At 37.2% G+C, this 25012-nt stretch overlaps 1 protein-coding gene across 8 annotated transcripts in view; it reads left to right on the top strand.

The window, feature by feature from the left end:
• Nucleotides 1-25012, top strand: part of MAP2 (microtubule associated protein 2) — a 300866-nt gene that overhangs the window by 146389 nt on the left and 129465 nt on the right. For all 8 annotated transcript variants that reach the window (XM_047773380.1, XM_047773386.1, XM_047773379.1 and 5 more), the window contains one exon: nt 1827-1894. The gene's annotated coding sequence lies outside the window, so the exon portion shown is untranslated. The remainder of the gene's footprint in view (nt 1-1826; nt 1895-25012) is intronic.

A 25012-nucleotide genomic window follows, 5' to 3' on the forward strand; every position in this document is an offset into this window, starting at 1 on the left:
AGAACATGCATCCAGGGTAGGATCAGAGGCAAGGAGGTATCAGTATCCAGCTCATACGAAAGAATCGAATTTATGAAAGCAAAGTTAGCTGGTGATCAAAAAGTAGAGGAGAAATGTGGCTGATAGAGAATGCAAATTCATCCTAATCCATTTGAAATCTAGTAGAAAATTAGTAGAGACAGTTTATTCTAGAAAGAAAAAATGAAGCCTATCATTCTGTCTCTGAATTTCCTCCACTGTAGTCTCCTTCCATCTTCTCTATCATCACCTTTTTTTTTTTTTCCTACTTTCTGTTTCCGGTAACCATGGTGATGCTCCCTCCCAGCAACCTTCTTCACAGCAGGCCCTTTTGGTACACATGGAACTTTGCTCCATTCACTGATGCACAGAGCTAACAATGCTGTAAAAATTAACTTATTTATGTTAACATTTTTCCTGTCCCTTTTGTCCAGGAAATAAATACAGGGAATTATGCCACATTTAACCTCCCTACATACGGGGCACTGTAAAACAGTGATATTCAATTGTTAATTTCAGTTGCTAACATAAAGGGGATACTGATTATGCCAGAGATTCAATTTCCTGCTTTGGTCCTCAGGGGCTGTAAAATCCCAATACTCAAGCCGGTTGCCACCTCCTTTGGCTTTGGCATGTAAATGGAATAAAATTGTCCCCAGAAGTCACATCTATAACCTGGTTTCCTAATCCTCTTTGTTTTTCTGCTGCGTTGTCCCTTGTAAGGAAACCATCGCCAAGTGTATAATTATCACAAGTTGCAAGGGGATGGAATGTTCCATAAGAAAATATATGTAAATACATGCATTTCTCTAATGAACGCATTTATTTTGGAACATAAATAAGCGATATGTGATACTCAGTTTTTAAAATATCATTAGTAACTGCCAATGACAAAAGAAACCCTGATGTCATAAATGCAGATAATAAAAATTTCCATAAACTATCATTCAGTCATGTCCAGTTTGTGTAGCTCAACTTATTTGTAATCATATATGGAGGAAAAGGGTTTCTCTATTTAAGCAAGGGGTGTGTGTGTGTGTGTGTGTGTGTGTGTGTGCGTGCGTGCGTGTGTGTCTGGCTTTAACACAAAGGAGAACAGATGATGACATTCATAGGCTTATAGACTCGACTCCTGGGGACACACTTGGATGGAAGCAATTAAGATGCCTGTCAGGCATTTGATACCAGAAGCCCCTATGCAAACTGCTAAATCATACGCCAGGGCTACATCTTATTGTCAGTGAATGATGGCGGAACTGGGTGGCTTGTCATCATTCTCGAAAATTCTGAGGCTAGTGAGATCTCTCTCCCTCTCCCACTCGCCTTATTTTCCTTTTCGCCACTGCGGGGACTTTTTCTAATTTGCAGCTTCCCTTTCCCCGACACACACAGACAGGAGCTGGTGGCTTGCAGACTGCGTCTGTCTGGAACTAGAGAGGCAGAGCCAGCCCGCGGAGATAATGCTTGGGGAGAAGGATTCTGCAGCAGTTCTCAAAGGCTAGACTTGGGTGGTATCGCTGCATATGTGCTGGTAATGGTTTGGGGTTTTTTAATGTTTTATTTTGTTTTATCTCGAATCTGTTTTTCAAAGGATCTGCTTTGTGTGATCTCAAAGTAAAATGCTTTCAAATTCCTTACTGGGCTTCCTAAATATTCAAGTACTGCATTTTTTGTGCTACAGATATCTCACGACATAGATTTATTATCTGCATATAAAGAATGTGTTTGCTTACTGGTGAGTTACAGTTTTTAATGTTTAGTTAATACATCTTTATATCAATTTTTTTTCTTTTGTCTTGTTCCGGTAGATTCTTCAGCTTGTTGTCTCTAACCAAGGAAACATTGATTGGAAACTACTCATTCAGAAAATTAAAAGGTACCCACATGTTTGTTTGGGTGTTTAAATGAAGGAAAAGCAGGGAGGATTTGGAAGGTTTTATTTAAATTAATCTCTCTATTGTTGGTCTCTTATCCTTAACCCTACGTTGATCATTGTCTATAGCATGTATGATTTGCTACACAGAGAATGCCGTTATTCAAGGCTGTTTCGATTCTAAGATGTCTAAGGAATTGTGTTTTTTTGTCTGTGTTGCATGTTGTTAGCAAATATCAATATTTCTGGCTTCTTGGGGAATAGTCATCATTGTAACAGCCTTTAAAAATGTTCCAAATTCTCTCTTAATGAAAAATGCAGTAATTTGAATTTAAAAGAAATATGCTAAGTAATGATTTTATGTGAGGGAATCGTGCTAATAAAGTGATATTTTCTAAAATGGCCATATGCAATGGCTCGCCCTTCCCAGGTAGAATGAGCCCTAGAGGCAAAAGCCCAGGAATGACTCAGTATTGTTGGGTTTGGTGAATAAAATATTGTTAACTCCTTCACTGATGCTTTAGTCTTTAGCACTGCACGTATTCAAAGGCCAAGGTTGTTAGTTATTGAAAGAACCAATTTTTCATATGCTTTATGCAGCATTGGCAAAATAAGAGAGTCATCCTTCATCTTGCCGTGAAAGTAGTTGAATCATTGATCCTAGGCCTTGTGCCTTACATGAAAAATAATTAATTTTCAAATTCAGCATCAGGATGTATACTGACTGGAGCTGCCAATTGTGGGTATTACCTTTCTTTAATTCATTAAGATTATCTTTGACTTTAATATATACGCATGTCAATAAAACAGATATTTGTAATTTGCCTTTAAAAAAAAAAATGGAAGACATTTTCTGCCTCCCTGAGAAGATCAATACGTCTTTTAAATCTTTCCTTGGCATTCATATAGTCTTCCCCCCTCAAGACTACCGGTCCAAAATATTTTATGTAGTAAGGCTACTTTTCTTAAATGTACTTTAAAAATGGCTAATGTTTAACTATGGACCTTGAAATATCAGCAGTATGCAAGTGTACACCTGTGAGCGTGAATATTTGTAGCAGTTGAAGGAGACGATTGCATTGTCCTTGTTTAATTTTCTCTGCAATGTGTAATTATGAGAACCTTAATTTATTCATTCCACAAGCACTTATCAAGAGGCTGGCCGCTGGGGGTACTTACTGTGGGAGAGAGTGAAGGGGCAGATGCCACTGTCACCCTCCCAGAGTGTAGGCAGCATCACATAATATTTTTGCACAGGAAGATGAATTCATTAAATCCCTGTGCTCTCAAAAAAAAAGGAAAATACATTATTTCAAATACTAAACAAAATCTAATAGACTACGAGATATGTGAAATATATTGCGTTTTTTCTTGAGAAATTACTCAGTGGAATCATGTATGGAACCCTCAAATAGGACTTAACTATTCTTCCTGGATATTGTAAAATCCTTGGAACCATTCTTTCTTTTTAGGTTTCACTCAGAGTAGGTGAAAACATTTCATATTTGGTGAAAAAAAAATCTCTTTGGTATTTTCCCATCTAACTACATTTGTACAGTATACATTTCAGGTGAGAATCTGTTTCCTGAGCTCCAAACTCATTTAGCAACTCATTATATTAATTTTGAACTTTGGGATATTTGCATGAACTGGGAAAGAATGAAGTTATTATTTAACCACTGAAAAACATATTCAATATATTGTCAGTAGGAATTAATCAGCTCTGTTGCGATTTATCTGGGTATTGGAGAAGTGGCATATTATCTCGCCAAAAGCCTCTTGATTCCTAAATTTTCTATAACTATTTTAAAATTCGTCTTGGGGTCTGTTGACAAATTTTATGTAATAAACCAGAATTTATTCAAATAGTCTGTTACTTTGTCAAATAAGAATAGAATTTGGCTATTGAACTCTTAAGAAAGTCAGGGATACGTATCATGGTTTTTCAGATCAATATCGTCTTGACATTTAGTTAATTCCTTTACTGATGTTTTTTGCTCCTATCTTTAGCACATAGAATAGTGCCTAGACCACAACAGGAGTTCAATAAATATTTATTTGATGGATAAATGAATTTATCAACATTTTCCCCCATTACTTTTTTGTTCTTGATTTTCATGAGTCTACAAACTGTAAAACAGGCATTTGGTACATTTTTTTTTTTTTCAGTTACGCAAAATCTTCCTTACGTGTCTCTAATTAATCAAAATGAATTTGATAATTAATACCACATAGAAAATCAGGCAAATCATGTTTAAACATTTCTTCAAGCTCTGTGGAAAAGGATTTTTCTGGTTTTAGGTTAAGATGGAAAGAATTTTTGAAATGTCCCCTTTCCCTTTCATCAGCTAGAAGAAAAGACGCCAAACTGCAGCATGAGTTTTGCTTTGTGATGCTTCCTAAATACCACTCCAGGCTTGGCATGGTTTACTGCCCTTCACGTCTTCAGCCAAAATTTTGCTGCAGCAGATGGGGGTTGGGGGGGGATGACCGCTCTCTCTCTCACTCAATGTAATACTAGGAATGATGTCATAATCTTCTTAAGTGCTTGGTTGCTTATTATGGACTACTAAGTATGACATCATCGTATATATATATGCGTACATACATACATGTATAATCTATAAGGAAACTTCTAGAATCATAATAGCTTTGGGGAATGCTATTCTTTCTTGTCATTTATTTTTATTCATAAACTATCGTTTTTTATTAACTATGTGCTAGATAATATCCTAAGCCCTTAACATATGTTATTGCATTTTAACTCTTCCTATAGTTCTGGGAGGTGGTATGGTCTCCATTTTATGATTGAACTGAGATTCCAATTGGACAGTCAACACAAATCTGGCCCACAGTCCTTCATAATAACCACAGCACACTATATTTTTTTCTAGTAGACTTTTTGGCTCATAAACATTATTTTAATGTTTTATTATATACAATATATAAATATTATTGAAGTAAGGTTAAAACAGTATGCTCATAGATTCTTGTTTTTATATGTAAGGTAGGAGTGAATAGGCCTTCAAAATACCTTAATGTTCAAGCTCTGCTATACTTTATATTTTTAACATATATTTAACCTGAGGATTTTTATTTTTGATGGAAGAATGTCAGAGATAAATTAGAAAGTTTTGAAATAAGGATTCAAAAAGCATCTCCTTTGTCATTACAATAAAGTCATATTGCTGAATTGCAATGTCTATATGAGAAAATTAGCCAGAGAATTCAAGTGCTAAATAGTGTAACTGATGCCATGTCTTGCAAAGCTTTTTTTAAATTAAAAAATAATAATAATTTTTTGAAATAATGGAAGAAGTTTCAAATGGCGAAAATAGGTAACTAAGCAAAGAACAGTATGAAAATACCACATTCAACCTGAAGTACAGCTAACTAACTGAGGAGAATAACTGAGGGCACTGACAGTTACACAAATATGTATTAGGATGCTCTGCTTGGAAAGGAGTATATACAGTAGAACACCTTCTGAACCCAGTTGGGTGCAGCAGATGAAAACCAGGAAGTAGCACCCTTGCTCACTGGTGCCATCACAGACACATGAATAATTTCGTAAGGGAGTTCATGGCAGAGCAGGGTTACTAACAGTTGAGAAGAGATTCAGCAGTGGAGGATGAGTCTCTTGAGGTGGAACTTAGGGCTGAAGAGAAGTATTCAGAGAGAGAGAATGCATAGAGGAGCCCCAGGAAGAACAAACACCATTAGCAAAGAAACCAAAGGAAGTGAACATGCATGGAAAGGATAGACTGATCTCATTTGTATTCTAGAATGCAGGGCAGGAAAAGGGGATTCTTAGAAGATGATGGAAAGGTACCTGAAGAATGTTAGGTTGTACCATACAAAATGCCTAAATAGTCTTCCTGTTTGAGCTACAAAATAAAAATTTAATTCAGGGCAACCTAATACCTTGGAAGAGGACCATAAATGTCAAGTTGAGGAAATTTTTTTCGGTGTTCACTGAGAAGCTATTGACTGCATTTTGAGCAGGAGACCACAACGACCTAAACTGTGTTTTCGGAGCACTTACTTTATAGCTCTATAAGAGAAAGGGTTGTGTGGGGGGGCATATTGAAGAAAGCATCACTTTGGAAGCTGCCATAGGGTAATCCAGTAAAAAATAAAGGCTCAGAGAGGATATTGACAGTGGGCATTCAAAAAGAGGTCATGAAACTGAACGATGTTTCTGAGCTCAAAATTCCTGCACTGAGAATAGCAACTGTTTGATTGGTGGGAGGGATGAAAAACAGAAGAGTTCAATGCTGACTCTAATGTTTGAATTTGACAACTGGAAAACTAAGGGGAGAAAGGGAGGTAAAAGCTGCTTGAGGAAAGGGCCCCCTTTTATTTTTAGTGTGTTTCTAGTCTCTAACAGACAGCCTTGTATAGTGGACAGCCAGTGCCTGCTGACTGAATGAGTAGCATTAAAAATGAAGGGGCCAGTTTAGGCCATGATGGCTGGATATAGAGGGACTGGTCTGGTGGATTGCATAGCTTGTAGATCCAAAGCTGAGAAGAGAAACTACGGAACTAGGGTGTGGATGACATTATCAAGAAAAATGAGAAGACCAGAGAGACAACTCTGGATGGCGTTCACATTTAGCATGCCGAGTGAGGGACAGATTGACAAAGTTAAAGGAAGATTTTTTTTAAGCAAATAAAAAAGAAGACAGTTGAAGTAATAGACAACACGGCTACAGCTCAAATTCTCCAGAAAAATTAAAGCATGAGAATAAATAAATAAAAGACTGCTGGATTTATTATTCATTTTAGTAATGTTTTCTAAGAACCATAAATCCAGATTTTGTAAAATATGTAAAATTTAGAAGAGTATAAGGAGAGAAATAGTAGCCATCCACAATTATACAATTCAGAGATGATTGTTAACACTTTCTGAACCTTTCAGCTTATTCCTTTTTGTCTATTGCATATAAATATACATAATCAGGATCAGAATGATACAACTTGAATTCTGCCTTTTTTCCACTCAGAGTATTTTAAGCATCTCTTGCAATACTTTGCCTCCCGCAAAATGTTCTGTCATGTAGACGTTGGACATGTTTATTTCTCATTGTTCTCAATTTTTCACCGTCCTAATAATGCTGCAGTGGAATATTTTGTGCATTACTCCTACATGATATTTCGAATTATTTCCAATGGATATTTCCTAACAGCAGAATCACTGTGTTCTGTATTGTCAGAGTCCTGGTCAGATATAATTTGCTGGTTTCAAAATTAGCCTCAGCTTTCCTCCAAGAAAGAGAATCTAAAATTACGTTAGCACCTGCCATGTGCCAGCCTCTGTGACAGGCACTTTAATTATCACAGTGATTCTGATGTCGATTCTTTTATCTCCACTTAAAAAATGAAAGACTGGGGACTGAGAAAATTGCACAAGTTTTAGGACCAGTTTTGAATCTGGGTCTGACTCAAACAAGTCCGCTAGTGGGGACAGAAGCAAGATCTTGAGACATGAATAACTAAATAAGGATATGAAAACAATAGGAGAACATGCTTAAGAAGGCCAGGGATCAAGGGAAAGAGAGAGAAAATATGTAAAATGTATAAGGGCGGTGGCTGCAGGGAGGCTTCTTTCTTACTCACATGCAAAGGCCTAAGCTGAAGGGAGGGGATTACTAGGGACCAGAGTACTATGTATATAAGCAGAAGGACACACTTTCAAAGCAAGGTCATACTGGAAAGGAAATGAAGAGCACAGACAAGGTTTCAGCCATGGCAAGAAAAATTCGTCTCTTCTACAGATCCAAGTGAGAGAAAAGAGAATGAGATTTTATAATGGTAAAGATATGGGGACCTTACATATCATCCAGACTTATTCATACTGGAAGACAGTTCACTTACTCATTCAGTGAATATTTACTGAACACCAATTCCATGCCTTTTTCCTGACCTACTGGAATTTCCTTTTAAAAGAGGAAAATAATCAATGGCTAAACAAAATTAAAAGATTACTGAGTCAACTATACAGGGAACACACGGATTATAAGGTGTAAGAGTAAATATCAGGAAATAAGCTTCACAAACTTTACAGCAGAGATGAACATGTACTAAGGATAAACTAAGGGTCTTATTAAAATGCAGATCTGGGAGTGTCTGTTGTGGTGCAGCAGAAATGAATCTGACTAGGAACCATGAGGCTGCGGGTTCGATCCCTAGCCTCACTCAGTGAGTTAAGGATCCAGTGTTACTGAGAGCTGTGGTGTAGGTCACAGATAATGCTCGGATCTGGTGTTGCTATGGCTGTGGTGTAGGCCAGCAGCTGTAGCTCTGATTCCACCCCTAGCCTGGAACCTCTGTATGAGGCAGGCACAGCCGTAAAAAGACAAAAGACCAAACAAACAAACAAACAGGCAGATCTGGAATTAGTGGGTCTGAGTTGGAGCCTGAGATTTTATATTTTAACAAGCTCCCAGGTGAGTTTGATGCTGCTGGACCATGGACAGTGCTTTGATTAGCAAGAGGTTAAGAGGCAAGTGTCCAGACCCCCCCCCCAAAAAAAAATAGAACGATTGGAGCCAAGCTGTTATGAGCAAGTCAAATGTAAACCCTTCTCTTTGCACAGCAGCACTGCATACATTTAAACCTCCTTGATGGTGACAGGGAGATTTGTCCCTCTTTTAAGCTTTTTCAATTCCAGCCAGTTATTTTATGAAAGATCCATTAAACTAATGAGCTACTGACATTTCATTCTTTCTGCCCATGTTCAATGCTTATTATGCCGTATAATGAATTCTTGTGGCTCAAGTTTGGGGATGAGACTGCGTCTAATCCAGAACCAGTTTCGTATTCCAGTTCTGTTCCCTGCTTCATGATTTCTTTGGACTTTTAACCTCCTCTCTGCCTGGATGTTCAGCACAGTATTGGTACAATTCTCTGGCCCCCTAGCTCTTGACATCCCTCTTTGCTTAGTAGTGAAGCTTCCTGATTTTCACATCCCATCTTCTTGCCACCCACATTGTAATGCAAGCCTTGGGGGACTTTGCTTAAAGTCACAGGAGGCTGTTGAGGATAATCTCTGATTTAATGAATGCATTTCCCCCCCCCCCCCCCCGCAAAGTCACGTCCCTTTGGAAGGCTCTTTTGGTTGGTGACAGCAACCTGCGTTCCTCTGGAGAAAGGATGCATGTGTTTGTAGACAATTAGAGTGTTCAGAGGGGCTAAGTGTTCACAAGAAGCCCTGACAGACTCCATCTGGAGGAGTGTTATCTTTCTGCCTCCACTGCTGGGGCTGCAATCCTCAATCTTCCCTCGTAGCTATAGGAACATGGGAACCTTTCCTTGTTTGGTTCCTTTCATACCACACTTTTCAGCTATGAAATACCTAAGAAAATAACAAATCAAATACACACACATCATGAAGGAAAATCAGCTGAAGTGCATATTAAGTATCTTTGATGTTCTTATACTTATTAGCATTTATCCCTTGCTTAAAAGCCTGGTTTAATCTCTAGGCTATATCATGACCAGATCTTTAGACCTTGTCACTATCATTTTGTAATTTGGCATTTACTTTAACAGCCAAGTAAGCATAGCAGTGTCATCATAAACTTTAAAAATTACACTGAAGGGAGTTCCCATTGTGACTCAGCAGGTTAAGAACCCAACTAGTATCCATGAGGATGCGGGTTTGATCTCTGGCCTCACTCAGTGGGTCGGGGATCCAGCATTGCCGTGAGCTCTGGTATAGGTCACAGACTTGGCTTGGATCCCAAATTGCTGTGGTTGTGGCGTAGGCTAGCAGCTGCAGCTCCAATTGGACCCCTAGACTGGGAGCTTCCATATGCCACAGGTGTGGCCCCAAAACGAAAAAGAAAAAAGAAAAAGATTCCAGTGAAATATCAAATCAGTTCTCATATGAACGGAAGTCAACTTAAATTGAAAACCACATTTCTTCAAAGAGAACACTTAGGAAATATCCTTGAGGAGAGAGACCATGCCTTAAAGCATCTTAGTATTTCCTCTTGACTATACAGAAAATGCTTCTTAGTGCATATGCCAAGTTGAAGGTAAGAAAGCGAGTGTGTGCAATATGTGAAACTCTAGTCTTTCGATAATGGATAGTCTGGTCTTCCTTGCATAGTCAAACTGGGATTGGTAAAATTTTCAGAATTTGAATACCATGCCTATGCCCTACACCATTCACTCAGTTGGTAAGAGGCTCAGAGTTTGGACAGGATAATCTCTGATATTTCTGAAGTAAACTCTCCCCCCTCTCTCAAAAAAAAAAAAAAAAAAGTCTGAATCAGTCCTCAATTTTTGTGGATTCTGTTTGAGTCTGCCTCAAATGGTTTGCATTAACCTTTCTTCAGATTCTCTCTGGTGTTAATGACTCTGGATTATGACCATTTAAAGCAGTGGAAGTACATTGATCCACATCTGGCAATTGTTAGAACAAAGCTACTCCATGTAACAAATTACAACTAAAATATATTTCTTCGCTTTGTATAGGAACTTTTAGGAAATGATGTTTCTTTTTAGGAAGATATTATAGTTTATTTCCGAGGTGAAGAATGTTTGTACTTAGTTTTCTTTAAAAATATTGTTTTGCTCATTGTAGCATTTTCTCATGGTAAGAGTTCATGGGTTCATATGCAGAATAAGATGCAACAAATAGGTATTTAGGATTTTTCTCACATAGTGCCTAAGAGTAACTGGCTAGCACAATTTTGAGTATAGCTGCAGGTGAATTTGAGACATCCCAGAATCTAAAAAAAATAAAATAACTGCACTGCCAATACTTTAAATAGTTGGGGACAGAAGTCCCTAAAATGACTGACCTTCCAAGATTATATTGGTACTTGAGAAAATATGAGATCTAACAATGAGAAAAATCCTTAATCAATCATACAAGCCCTCTCTAGTCCTGAATAATTTATAAAACCCTGGTTACACGGCTGTACTTTTCCTCTGCAAGGTGGTAAATAGTCCAATAAATCAAAGGGATATCATAAATATAATATATAGCTTAATATGTGCATGCGTTTTTAGTTCTACTTTGTATGTTACGCTCACAACAAGACCCGGGAGGTAGACTTTGGGTTATAAAATTGTTAAAATGATGTGACCAGCTAAGAGGTTGCATTTAAATAGAAAAAAAATTGGTACCTCTTTTTAAGTAATGCAAAGTATTTTCTAATATAGGACATTGCAAAGCTCACAACAATCTCTGGAATGAGAATGACAGATCTTGTTATATGTATTACAGATGACAGAACTCAAGTTTGAAGGATGCAATGACCTACCCAAGTCATTCCACTAAAAAATGGTAAACCTGGGCTCATATCCTTATTCAGGCCCTGAAACCTTTACTTTCTACTACTATGCAGCCGAAACAGATAGAATGAGTGTATTGTCCTAAATCTAGACTATTTCAACAATGCACTGACTTGATCGCTAAAGTGAAAAACCCATTTCAGGGTTGCTGTGACCTCTACTAAATGGATTGTCCTGCTTTCCCAAAAGATTCCTGCTCTTTAGAATCCTAGATGAGCATGGCATGGAGCTCAGTAAATACTAGTGAAGATAGCAGTTATTACTGAAATGGTTTTAAACTTTTCAATATGAAAAGGAGATAAGTCTAAATATATATCATAGAAAATGTAATCTTGTTGATTTTACAAACATTTGATAGAATGTTTTTATTTTATTTATTTATTTATTTATTTATTTATTTATTTTGTCTTTTTGCTATTTCTTGGGCTGCTCCCGCGGCATATGGAGGTTCCCAGGCTAGGGGTCAAATCGGAGCTGTAGCCACCAGCCTACGCCAGAGCCACAGCAACGCGGGATCCGAGCCGCGTCTGCAACCTACACCACAGCTCATGGCAACGCCGGAGCAGGGACTGAACCCGCAACCCCATGGTTCCTAGTCGGATTCGTTAACCACTGTGCCACGAAGGGAACTCCAGAATGTTTTTAAATTTGTTGTTTAGTTCTAAGTTTCACAGAGTTTTAAGCAAGTGGTAGATAACTCACCAAGAACCCAGGATCACAAAGAAAAATGATTAAAGCTTCAGAAATTTAGGTCTATAGAGAAATATTTTTTTAAAGCAGACATTGTGATTTTCCTATTAGGATAATTATAAGAGCTTGTAAAGAATTTCGAGCTGGAAGCTTTGGATCCCTGTTCTGATCTCAGATGTGGAAATGGAAGGGTAGCATCTGTAAAGAAAACCAGGAACGTCACAGGTCACTGAGTAGGGTCATAGCCAGAGGTCGGTGTCTGGAAGCAGACACCAGTAGGAATGAATCCACTGAGGACATTCTCCTTGTGGTAACCTACCTCTTCCCCAAGTCCTTCTTTCCACCACCCTCATCCAGGCTCTCAATACAGTATGCCAGGGTTACTGAAATGCTTTTATATATTTTCCTGCCCTCAGCACCATCACCCCATTCATCTCACTGGCAAACTGTAATATAAACTCTTTGTGTTTCCATTTTTTTCCTGCCAGTGACTCTTGTTTGCTCTCTTGAGCTGTGCTGGTTAATATAGATGGTAGCAGTAGCCATAGGCAACTATCTAAATTTAAATGAATTAAAACAAAAAATAATTAAAAGTTTACTTCCTTAATCACACTAACCACATTTCAAGTGCTCCATAGCCACGTTATTCTTACAGAACATCACATGTCATAGTACAGTTCCATCATCACAGTGTTTGATCACTGGGAGCATAACTAGACCCCTCACCCACGTGTCCAAGGCCAACAGTGACCCCTCCTCACCCCTCACTACGCTGAGCACACATGCAACGTGCCACTCCACACACTTTCCTCCTCTTCTTTCTTGTCATCTCTGCTGCAGTTATAGAAAATAATACTAGCTCTTATTTGTTTAATGCATATTATGTACCAAGTACACATATTTTCAGAAGAAAAGAAAGAGCAAGAGGAGGTGAGGAGGAAGAAGAAAAAAAAAGGACATGAAGAAGGATAAGCCACTTGCAGACCAGTTTTTTATCCCCATTTCACAGAAGAGGAAATGAGATTTTATAAAGTTAGATATATTTCCTAAAGGTAAATAGCGAATAATTAGTGGAACTTGAAGTAAACCCCAGGTCTGCTAGACCCAAGGCCAAACCTTTTACTCTACCAGTGGTTCTTAACCAGAGACAATATGGTCCCTGCCAGGGATCATTTGGAAATGTCCAGAGATATTTTCGATTGCTGTAGCTGGACAAGAGCTACAGATATATAATGGGCAGAGGCCAGGAATGCAGCTAAATATCCTGAAATTCCCTACAACAAATAATTATCTGGCTCAAAATGTAAGCAATAGTGACAAGATTGCTTTCTATCTCCTACCACAAGAGTTTAAGTTCTAAAATTATGGAGACTTTGCTTTGTTCACTCCTATTTCCCTAGTGCATTAAAAACCACATGCAACGTATATTTTTAATGAGTAGTGAATTTATTATTTTTGAATTAGCCAAATACCTGCACCTGGTTAAAAAAAAAAAAATGAGAGTCTTTCTTCCTAAACCCACCCCCAACCTCACATCCCAGGGAAAACCAGTTTAATAGTTGCTATTCTCTAAGAATTCTTCTGAATCAGATTCAACAACTTTAATATCCCACAACCTAATTTCTATCTTGTAGGCTGAGGTCAGCACACTTTTTCTGTAAAGGGGCAAATAGTAAATACTCTGAGTTTTTGATGTTCATGCAGATACCATTATAGCTAATCATACAGTCTCTATCACAGCCACTATGTGCTCTTCATTGCAGCACAAAAGAAACATAGATGGTAAGTAAATGAAGGGCTGTGTTTCAATAAAACTTTATTTACAAAAACCAGTGGTAGCTTTATTTGACCCATGGACCATAATTTGCCAACCCTTCTTTTAGGCTGTATTCCTCTCTCGGTGTACTTTTTATCTTATGTTATCTTTTATTGTATTCCATTTCTATTTTACTGGAGTTTCTTCTAAAGGCATTTATTCATATATGGTAGGTTCTTGATAAATTTGAGTCCTTACGTATCTCAAACCATGTTTTCATATAGTCCTCATATTTGATTGATAATTTGGCCAGATATTTAGTTTTTCTCTATTATAGATTGACATAGAGTGTTATTGACAAGAATTCTGATATCAGGCAGGTTCTCTTCTGCAAATAACCTTGATTTTTTTTTTCTTTATACTAAGTTTTAGGAATTTTGTGCAATTTCAAAAGGATGTGCCTAGATGAAGGTCTTTTATTATTTATCTTATTTGGCAATAAGATTATTTTAAATTGTATCTTTTTAACTAGTAGGTACTTTCCTCTCTTTTTCTGGTTATCTCTGCCTCTGTTCCATATTTAGAAAATTCCTGTTTGTAAATGCTGGACTTAACTGGATTAATCTGTTTCATCTCCCTTTTCACACATTTTTAAAATCCGTTTTTCACTTTTTCTATATTCAAAGAATTTTTTTTCTTATCAGCTGAATTGTTGTTTGCCTTTAGTCCTGCCAATTCTGTTTTAATTAATTCAGTAAATTATTTATTTGAATAATCGTGTTAATTTCCAGGAATTTTTTTCTTATTCTCTGATGGATACTTTTCTAAAATTCATTTTTGAAAGGAAGTTCATTTTTAAAGTATGCAATATACTTTGTGAAAGATACCTATAATGATAAGTTCTCTTCTATTCCTGGAATCATCTCTATTTTTCCAACAGTCATTTTTTAAAGTTTTTTCTCGTTCATGCTACTGGATTTTTCTCAGATGTCTTGATTTGAAGGGCTTTTGTTTGTTGTATTTTATTTTATTTTATTTTTTTTACGTGAATGAAGAACTAGGCTGAGGATCCTAGGTAGCTATTTTAATTTTCCTTTGCATTTGTGCAGATGGGTAAATGAGCTAGGTCTGTCAGGAGCAGGCATCCCAGGAGGAGCATGGAGGTGGAACTGACAAGTGAGCAGGTTAGAGTCCCCACAATTCCACAGTGCATTTCAGTTCTGCATCAATTTAGCCATACCAGAAATGCTTCTAAAAATGGTCACCTGCTTTTATTAAAAACTAGTGTTTATTCTCCTTGCTGGGGGCAAAAGCTTCATCAGTCAGCTAAAAAATGTAGTAGCAAAGATACGATGAGAAAGGGTCTCAGTTGTTCTGATACATTTCTTAGTGTATTGCTGTGATATCAGTCTCACAGCCCCCTTGGCCTCAGTACGAAGATGTTTAGCTTAAAGTTTCTCCAGGCTTCCTTGGGATGGACCTGCTCTCAACTTAGGTGTTCCTGGCGGCATTTTCCCTGGCGTTTTTTTCTCTGTCCCAGCCTGTCTTCATTCTGACTTGTAGAACATCTTCAAAATTTTTGTTAGAGTTGCATTACTTTTCAACATTTTTATCATTTTGAAGGAATAAGTATTTGTGACATCTCTTCCCTCACTGATCATATTTAATTTTCATTACTCTGAATTTTTATAACATCAATATTTTCACACTGCACTTTTTTAAACTAGCTACGTTGTTCTACCTTTACTATTTATTAACTAATGGAAATATTAATTCCCTTTTCTGGACTTTTTTTTTTTTTTACTGTAAAAGAAGGTACTTGATTTTTAGGAGTGTGATGGAACATATAAATGCATGTTGAAAGCTGTAAAGTAAAGAAAATAAATATAAGCTATTTTTGTATATAATACTTTGTCATGGATCCAGAGTAATAAGTAAATTCAAACCTGGAGTTAAGCCACAGTTACCAGAAAGCCCCTTCCCTACCCAACAGAAATTGTAAGATGTTGTCAAATTGATACAAGAACTAAAATGCTATGTGCAATTCCAAAGAACCAGAAATTAAACATTAGTAGCAATGTTAAAATAAGTAGTTTTTCATGAATATATTTTTCACCTAATGGAAAGACAAAGATAAAAGCCAATCAAGAATGTACTTTATATACTAGAGCTAAAATCAATGTGAATTTTAGGTTTAGCATAGAATATATGACAATGTTATGTGATCCTTTTGCTTGGAAAAATTAAGAATGTGAATATTTATATAATAATGAGTATAATGTAGTGCTGCTAATTAGCGGTCAAAGAAATCTTATTCCATATAGCTTCAGTTCATTGAAGGCTTCTCTCTCGGTGAGTTTGGGACTTAAAGATCCAGTAAATGGATAATAAAGAAAATGGCAATAACAGTAGAGTGGCTTAATTATAAAAGTTGAAAAGATGTTGAGAAAAAATTAAATGAGTTAAGAGTCATAGCAGTCTTTCACTTCAATGTACGGGGAACCAACTGTGAATAATTGATAAAAGGAGTATTTTCCCTAAATTATTAAAACCCAGCAACTTACTGATAGCCTTTATTATTAGAAACAAACTGAGAACACATCAAACACAAAACATAACATAAATCAATGTGACTATATGCTGAATGATGCATATACAATGTGCCATCTGCGATAATTCTCATCTTCTGCATGCAGTTATTAATCTAAAGTTGAATGTCTGAGGGGATAAGAAACCAGCCACAGTTAAACGTTAATGGATCCAGTGACATAATTTAAATTCAAGGCCTCATTCAAAGGAATGTGAATGAAATGCGTTTGTTTGGCTTTTTATGGCCACTATTAAAAGTAAAGGAAATGAAACCATAAACACTATGTTCAAATATTGGCAGAGCCGAGGCTGCTTTGTAGCAGTATAAAACCATATTTATTGATGGGAAAGCCCTGTTCAGTTTACCCAGCACATCTAGATTGTAGTTGAGGTTAAAAACTGTACTTGGCAACTTAGGCAGAATGCAGAGCGCTAATTCAAAGTGAATTCATTTCGATGTGGTTTAGTTTTCTGTTGTTTTTACAGGCTGGTACAACTTATACAAGTTTTATTTTTTCTAACCCATGCCTAAGACCTTAGTTCATAATTAATGTGGTACAGATTACTTTTGCCCCCAGTGTAGATGATCTCTTTCTTCCTCAGTAATAATAGGACCCCAGCTTTTTGGAGGGTTCATAATCACATGGCCATTCAGAATAAGATCCAGAATTCCAGGCTCCATTGTATGTAGGTATAACCATTTGACTAAATTCTATCCAGTAAGATATGAACAGAAATTATGTGAAACTTTAGTGAACTGCTTAAAGGGAAAGACTGTGCTCCTTACTCTTCCCTCCTTTCTGCCAGTGGGGATTCAGACTTAATGGCTAGAGCTTCAGCAGCCATTTTGGAGATGAGATCATCTTGTAATGAATTTCCATTTCATGTAAGCCACTGTTATTTCCCCACTACTTATAGCCTACCCTGGTCATCACCTGTATAACAACTCTGCAACCTTATATTTACTTTGAAAGGTTCTGAAATGTCATCTTAGCAAGCTTCATTATTGTTTGTATAAATAACATTTATATTAAAATTGTCACCTAAAATATACCAGTCCAATCAGTTACTAAGTCCTGTCAGTTCTAATTTCTAAACATTTTTCAAATCCATCCATTTCTCTATCCCCAAGGATGATGTTAGTTTCCTATCACCTCTGATCTTGACAACATAACAGACAGCTTTCTACACTTGCTCCATGCAAGCCTTTATAGACATAGTAGCTGGACGTATCTTTTAAAAATACAATATTATCATGATATGCCTGTGATTAAGAACATAGTATGATGAAGTCAGTGATCTGTGAACTCTGTTACAAGGCCATCCTGATCTGTCCTCTGCCTGACTCTTCAGCCCATCCTGAGTGTATTGCCTTGGGGCTATTGCACATATTTTTTTCTCTTTGCTTGGAGCACACTCCTCACCTCCCACTCCACTCCTATTCCCTGTGCCCCTCTTCCTTCTCACCTTCTGCTCTTTAATTAGGTCTCAGATTTCAGGGTTAAGCCTTAAGCCATCTCCCAGCCTCTGGTCTATTGTAGATCTGCATATCACATGCTCTCATAGGACTCTGCACTCTGTCACTTATATTTAGCAGTTTAATGCATGTCTGCCCACAAGACTAGAACCTCCATGACTGTCTGTCTCATTCCTGACCAGAAACCTAGAACCCACTGAAAGAACCAGAACAGAGTTGGTGCTCAAAGCACAATGTTGACTGATTGACAGATAGATCCTTTATTTTTTTGTTTTTCCCTAAAAAACATAGCTAACTGACGTCTCAACCAGAGTTCCACTTATCAAAATTCTATCGATTCTCAGGGTCACCCAAACCATGTATATGCTCTCTTCTTTTAATTAGATATTTATTTTTTTCTCCCTCATCTCCTTTTTTTAAGACTTTTATTTTTAGAGCAGTTTTAGGTTTACAACAAAACTGGGAGGAGTTTTCCCAAATACCTCCAGCCCCCAGACAGTCTCCCCTATTTTCAGCACCACTTAACTAAGAAATGGTGCAATTGAACGTTGACACATCATAAATCACCCAGAATCCATAGTTTTTACCTTAAGATTCACTCTCAGTGTCATACCTTCAATGAGTTTGACAAATGTATCATGATGTATATGTATCATTATAATATCAGAGCGTTGTCACTGTCCTGAAAAGATCCTCTGTGGTCCACCTATTTGTCTGCCTTTCCTACCAATAATTATTTCTCTTGTGATCATACACTAGACTTTTAATTATAGTTATTTGTTTACAGAATTCTAAATTACTATTTGGGAACACATTCTAGAAACTATGAAGCCTTAAAAAAAGTTTTTTTTTTTTAATAATAACAGCCTCTATTTAAAAAGCTATTTATTATAATTGCCTTCATCCCAACAGAGCAGAAATTTCTGGAGGCTATGGTTATTATTGCCTTTTGCAAGCAGAATGTCTGGCACATAAAAGGCATTTAACAAATGCTGGGTTATAATGTGGAGAAATAAGTACAGACTTTGAAGTTAGAAACCCTTGGGTTCAAATCCAGAATCTGGCCCTCATCAGCTATGAGAAATTGGGAACTTATCAAGCCTCAAGTTGTATAAAGCAGCAAGGATAATAACAGCCTCATTAGGATATTGCAGGAATTAATGAAGATAATCTACATAGCTGAAGCTCTATAATTGGTAGTGATTACTATGACTTTGCAAGTTTGTATTTCTCCACCTCCTTTTAAACAGACAAGATAGGTGTTCTTTCCTTATGTTATTTTGATGCTGGGTGATATGTTTGATAAAGACGAAACCTAGCATGAAGTAAAAGATAAGGCTTATAAAAGAAGTGCAGGGGTACCACACAGCTCTGTTTACTGTGCCCCTCTCCTCTTTTCTGCCCATACCACCCCAGCAAAACAAAAAAGACATCGACAGGTGAAAAGCAGCAAGGCAAAAGGTGGAACTGTGTTAAATCACCCAAGGTCACCAGAAAAACCTGGAAATTATATACAGGCTAAATTACACCACCTGAGGCCACTCTGCTCTTAGGAGAGAATCTGGCTTGGGGAGATGTTAAGAGGTCCAGCTATCTCCCTTGAGGCTTATCTGCAATGCAGATTTTTCTGAGCCTTTCCTAGCTATTTCAGCATCCAGCCCAACCAGCTGCTTGCACTCCTCCCAGCTGGCTTAATAGGATTTATCTTCTCTGCCGCCTGCTTCTTCCATCACCAGAACCCATTCTGGACAGATGTTTTTCTGTCTGAATTTATATCAGAATCCCTATCAGTCCCTAAAATTGCAAGGGTCTATTATTGCCTGATTCAAAGAAAGGTAAATTATTGAGCAATTATTTTTTTCCATCTCTGCCTCTGGCCTCATGGATTGGAATTTTTTTTAAGGAACTCTCCGTCAGTTCCTGTTGCAGAATAAACAGTGGCACATCTTATAGGGCTGGTGGAGCCGAGACTCCACAAGTGATGTTGGAGGCAGCTACCTAGAATTTGTAAGCTTCCCCAAGTGTTTGTGCTTCCCAGGACTACCGGAACTCAAGGGCTCTGCTATTGCTTCTCTGCAGGACTCCGTCACTTGAGCCAGGATTGTGCCTTTGCAGCCTTTCTTGCTGCAGGTTCAGGTTATGCTTGATTTGCATGCACAGATTCGTGTGCTCGGTTTTTATGACTAACGTGTATTTTGTTGAGAGGCCAGGAGCCCACGTCAGTTCTTTTTTCCCACAGACAGGTGTGTGCTCTTGGTCAGTTACTCTGGAGCCATAGCTTTCTCACCAATAAATTGCAATCATTCTTGCCTCAGAGTTGTTGCGAGGAATAAATGTCACATTGACTGTGAAGTACCTAGCAAGATTGTGAAGTACTGAACAAATTTTAATTTTTAAAGGCTTAGACTTTATATCTATAGATTAAAATCAGGTTATAAAACAGGTTTCCTACTTAACTACATTTCTACTGCAAATCAGCATGTACATAGAAATGGTTAATAAACAGAGGCTGATATTTCACTTCTTTTTATTTATGTTTAGTGACAAACACAAGTTACACTTAATAAATTAATTTTTTCCAGTTTTCTCTCTTTTTTTCTTTTTTCTTTTAGTCAAAATAATATAGGATTTTATCTTTGGAACAATTTCATGAAGACTAATCTTATTCCTTATTCTTTTTAGGCTTCACTCTCACTGTATTTCATACTTTAGAGAAATAAATTTTTGAATCTAAAGGGGGAAATGCTATTTATTTTCTTAGGATATTTAATAATCTTTGATGTGCGAAACATTGCTTTCAAAAAAGATAAATAACTATTCATTGTTTATAAAGAGGACTTTTATGAATTATGTCTGAAATTCAGTGAGCTTAGAAATCAATATGCTTTAAAGGTATGATCCTGGAAGTTTAATATTTTAATGTCCTTTTTCCCTTGTGTTGCTAATGACTTACCAAGTATGTAAATGAGAAAAATACTGATTGATTCTGGGTTTCATCAGTGATGGTTCCTAAGTTTACTGCAAATCAGTTCTGGAAGCTTAAATCATGTTTGACTGACAATGTATTTTTCTGTTAGGACCTGCAGATAAGAAAAGATAAGGGATATTCAGCATTTTATTCCCCTTTGAAGAAATAGAAAATTCCCCTATTTATTTTCTTAAAAAATAAATCTTAATTTTCAAAGGCACTTTGTATCCACAAACTAAAATTAAATTGTGAAACAGACTCTCTTAGTGACATTTAAAGAAAGGGGTTGTTTACTCATGTAGTATGCATAAACTTCCAAGCTTTAACATTCAGCTTCATAAATTCCTCTTTTCACAGACATTTTGTGTGGAAAAAAATCTTCTAAACTAATTTATACAGCATCTGCCTCAAGCATATAATGTTGTAGTTCTTGTTGTTGTTTTTCTAAACTACTTGTTCATCTTTCGGATTTTGTCTAGTCTGAAACTAGTCTGAAAGGAAGTTGCCCAATATGCCTAACCTTCCCTTTTCAGTTCAAATGAGACTCAATTATTTATTTACTTTTTATATTCTCCCCCAAATAAAACGAAGCGACTCTCAGTTAAAAAGAAAAAGTTGGCAGATGACATTTACTATTGAGATTAAAAATATCAATAGGCTTTTGAAATAAATGTAAAACTACTAAAAGTTTTACCTGCAGATACTTTTAGGTAGAATTAGCAACTGTGCAAAGAGACAATAGGCTACCCATTCAGTGATAAGCTAATGCTACTGAGTACACGTTGCATCTGATTTTACCTGCTCCTCTTCAGCGACCCCAGAGTCACCTTGGCTTCCCTTAGCTGTCTGAAGATTAGCTTGTCCTCCTTTAGCTGTCAGGAGATTAAGCTCACTAGATCAGAATCCCAGCACTTTGAAGAGCTCCTGTAAATAGGAAGATGAATACAGAAATAAATCCAAAACTTCTTTTACTAGTATTGATAATTAATACCTCCTACCAATCAAATTCCGTATTCACACTGGCGTCTCTTTTAATGAGCTCACAGAAGAGGAAACAGCTCTCCTGACAACTGAAAGAGACCAAGATTCAGGTTTTTGTAAGAGTGGATTCTGAGCTTGCCAAAACTGGACCAACTCTCCACTACTGGGGTCTTCATAAAAGTGAGGGGTCCCTATGAGGCTTGGTGCCACTTGTCTGAAGAAAATATTACACACTGGAGAATTTACTCCCAAATTGTAAAACAGCTTCACAGCTTGCCTGTTTTCTAGAAACAGGAAGCCAAGTGGCAAAAGACACTTGTGACCACGCCTCCTATTAGCAGCCCTAGGAGGGAGGTTAATGACGCAGGCAGACATCTCTAGTTCAAAAATCAGTAGCTTGAACTGAGACCATTTACAACAGAAACTACTTAACCTCATTTAGCAAAGAAAGATAAGACATCCTTAAGAAAGAGGACCACTGGCTGTGCACATTCTTCCATTCAACTCCACCAGGAGTCAAACTGGCTCCAGCAAGGGGACCATAATAGTTAAATAGGATTGCCTATTCAGACCTGCGGCTTCAGACCTGGTTTGAATAAGTAGTTTCTGGGAAAAGTAAGCCCCTTCATTTGTTTGAGGCTAAAGTACAACATGGAAAGTACAATGTGGTGTGACGGTTATTATTTTTTCTACCTAGCCTGTTGCTCATGACAGATGCCCAAGAACACCATGATCAAAAATCAGCAGAGATCATTTGATGACCTCCACAGTTATGGTCTCATTTGATGTAGCAATTTAGGCAAGTGGGGCTTGGCACAAACAGTCCACAGTATGCACATGAATATCCTTGCTCCATGGTGTCACAGAGAAAACACTTTAGTGTCGAAATTTCTGCTTGCTGGTGCTCTGTGTTAATAGCTACATAGGGAGAGGCGTGGCCCCCACTCTGTAATCCTTCTATAACCCTTCCTCATCTCTTTGTATCATCCTTTTTTGACCACATAACAGGGAAGCCACAGTCTTGCACACTTTTGACAGAATCGCTCTCAATTTTTAAAGTAAATATCGTGCTGTAAGAGCACACTTCTTGTTAGTAGCTGTCCCAATCTTTTTACCTGTGGAACACCCCGTGATTGCTGCTACTGGTTTCAAAATTGATCTAACAGTTTTGGGGCTGTGGATGTTCAGGTGGCAAAAACAAAACAAACAAAAAACCCACACAGATTTGGAAATATTTGTGTAATACCAAGGTAAAACCACAGATGTCCCGCTTTTGCTGGAGAGAGGAATGTGCAGTCGCCTGAGGGGATGTGTTATACATTCCAGGGAGCCCAGGGTTCTGCCTTGTTGAGCTTTGGCAGGTCCAATGGCCTGCTAGAGGATTTTGTTTTGCATACTGTGTGCATTCACTGTTTTGCACCAGTTTGCTCTAATTTACCTCTGAAATTCACCTTTTCTCCTCGGCATTAAGGAAAGGTATGATAAAGAGGCTATAGATCAGGGCAGGGACCAAGAAAGATCAACACACTTATACTCTTAGGATGATTACACCTGTTTAAATCATAGCTTCAGCTTAGTATTCCCAGCAGATACAGAAGTACTCATTAAATCCGTGCCCAGCGCCCTTCAAACAAGAATGCTGTACAAATCACTGTCTTAATCTGCCCTAATCCAGATGAGCTAATTGGGTAGTTTGACCCTGGAGTTAACTAAAATGATTGTCACACAGGGAGTTCAGTACCTTAGCTACATAATCATAAATGGTAGCAAACATTTTTTTGTTTGTTTGTTCCTGGTCTTAAAAATCTTACCAACTTTCATTTTGGTGATACATTTATTCTCAGGAATGAATATCAGCAATTAAATTATAACTAAGAAAAGAGAGATCTTAAGTATGACGTGCTTTCTCTTGGAAGCTTTTTGTCAAGGATTTTCATAAAACTGATACATCATGGGAATAATTTACAATGGCAGACTGTTTTATGCAGATTAGTTGGGATCTTCCCATATTGTGCAGGCGGGCAAGCCTATAACCCTTTGTGCATGAGTCTTGTTTGTGGGGAGAACACTGTTAGATTCTTTCATTGCTTAAGCAAACATAACAAATAATTATCCTGCTATAAAAGAAAACACTGATAATTATAGTTTGCCAGGCATGTTGTAGAAGGGAACAGGAAAGACAAAGTATTGGTGTCGGCAAATTCCAAAACGGAACATGTCTGCTATTGAAATAAACTCTCACATCTAATGGCCTCCACTCAGAAATGCTTAGAACTTTAGGGGCTGTTGACACAACTATATGGTGATGCTATATTATGCACAATCAAAGAGATGGAGATTTTTAAACAGCATAGTTCATAACTTCTCACTGTATTTTGGTTAGTGCAGCAGAAATATACTGAGAGAGAGAGAATGCAAAAATGAATACGTAAGTTCTGAAAGAAAAATATTTAGGTGCAAGTAACCGGACTGTTTTAGAAAACAATTTTTCAATGCATTTTTTTCTAGCTGATGTTCATTAGCAGTTTTCTCCACTAAACTATCTTGGTAACAATTCATTATCTTAGTTTTATATGACCTTTAGACAGCACTTATGGAAATAGATTTTTTTCAAAATTAAATCTTTGGCATTAAGCATGTACAGGGAGACCTCGTTAACTGACAATAATTGGTGTAAGAATGGGGACATTTAACATAACTTCTTCAAATACGTATCAAATTTCATTAAAAATACAGTGAAAATAAAGTGTGGGCACCCTTTAGTTTGAAAAATAAAATTAGATATTATGAAATAAGTTTATTCTTCTTCTTCGCAGAAGTATTTATATTATAATTACAACAATATATGATTCTAAGAAAAAGGAATAAATCAAGCGTTTGGTTTTGTTGAGAAGAATTTCCCCACAAATATTAGCAGAGTACAGCCCAACATCCTTTGTGTACATTTGACTCTTTCACTGTCTCCTTAAAAAAAGCTGGTTTTTGTAAAAATTTCAAGTGCTTAATCCATTTTCCCTAGTTTCTTTATAATTATCATGACATGCAAATAACTATCCGGCTAAAGTGAATATCATGTCCTTCCTCCTTGTAGATTTTCTGTTTTTCACTGGGAAACTGGTCTAACTATACCAGATCTTCCTTTTTCTATGATTTGTCTTATTACTCCATCATTGCCTTTCACTTTTCAAGAAATCTTGCACCTTTTGCAAGAGTTGCAGTTTCAGTTTGCAGTTGAGGGAATTACATTCAGGTTGTGTTGTCAGATATTAACATCTTTAGACCGTCACCGAGACCTTACCTTTTGAGAAGGAATGGAAGCTGGTGTTAACCAGAGAACAGGTGGACATTCAA

This window comes from Phacochoerus africanus, chromosome 3, assembly GCF_016906955.1.
Source record: "Phacochoerus africanus isolate WHEZ1 chromosome 3, ROS_Pafr_v1, whole genome shotgun sequence".
NCBI classification, from domain to species: Eukaryota; Metazoa; Chordata; class Mammalia; order Artiodactyla; family Suidae; genus Phacochoerus; species Phacochoerus africanus.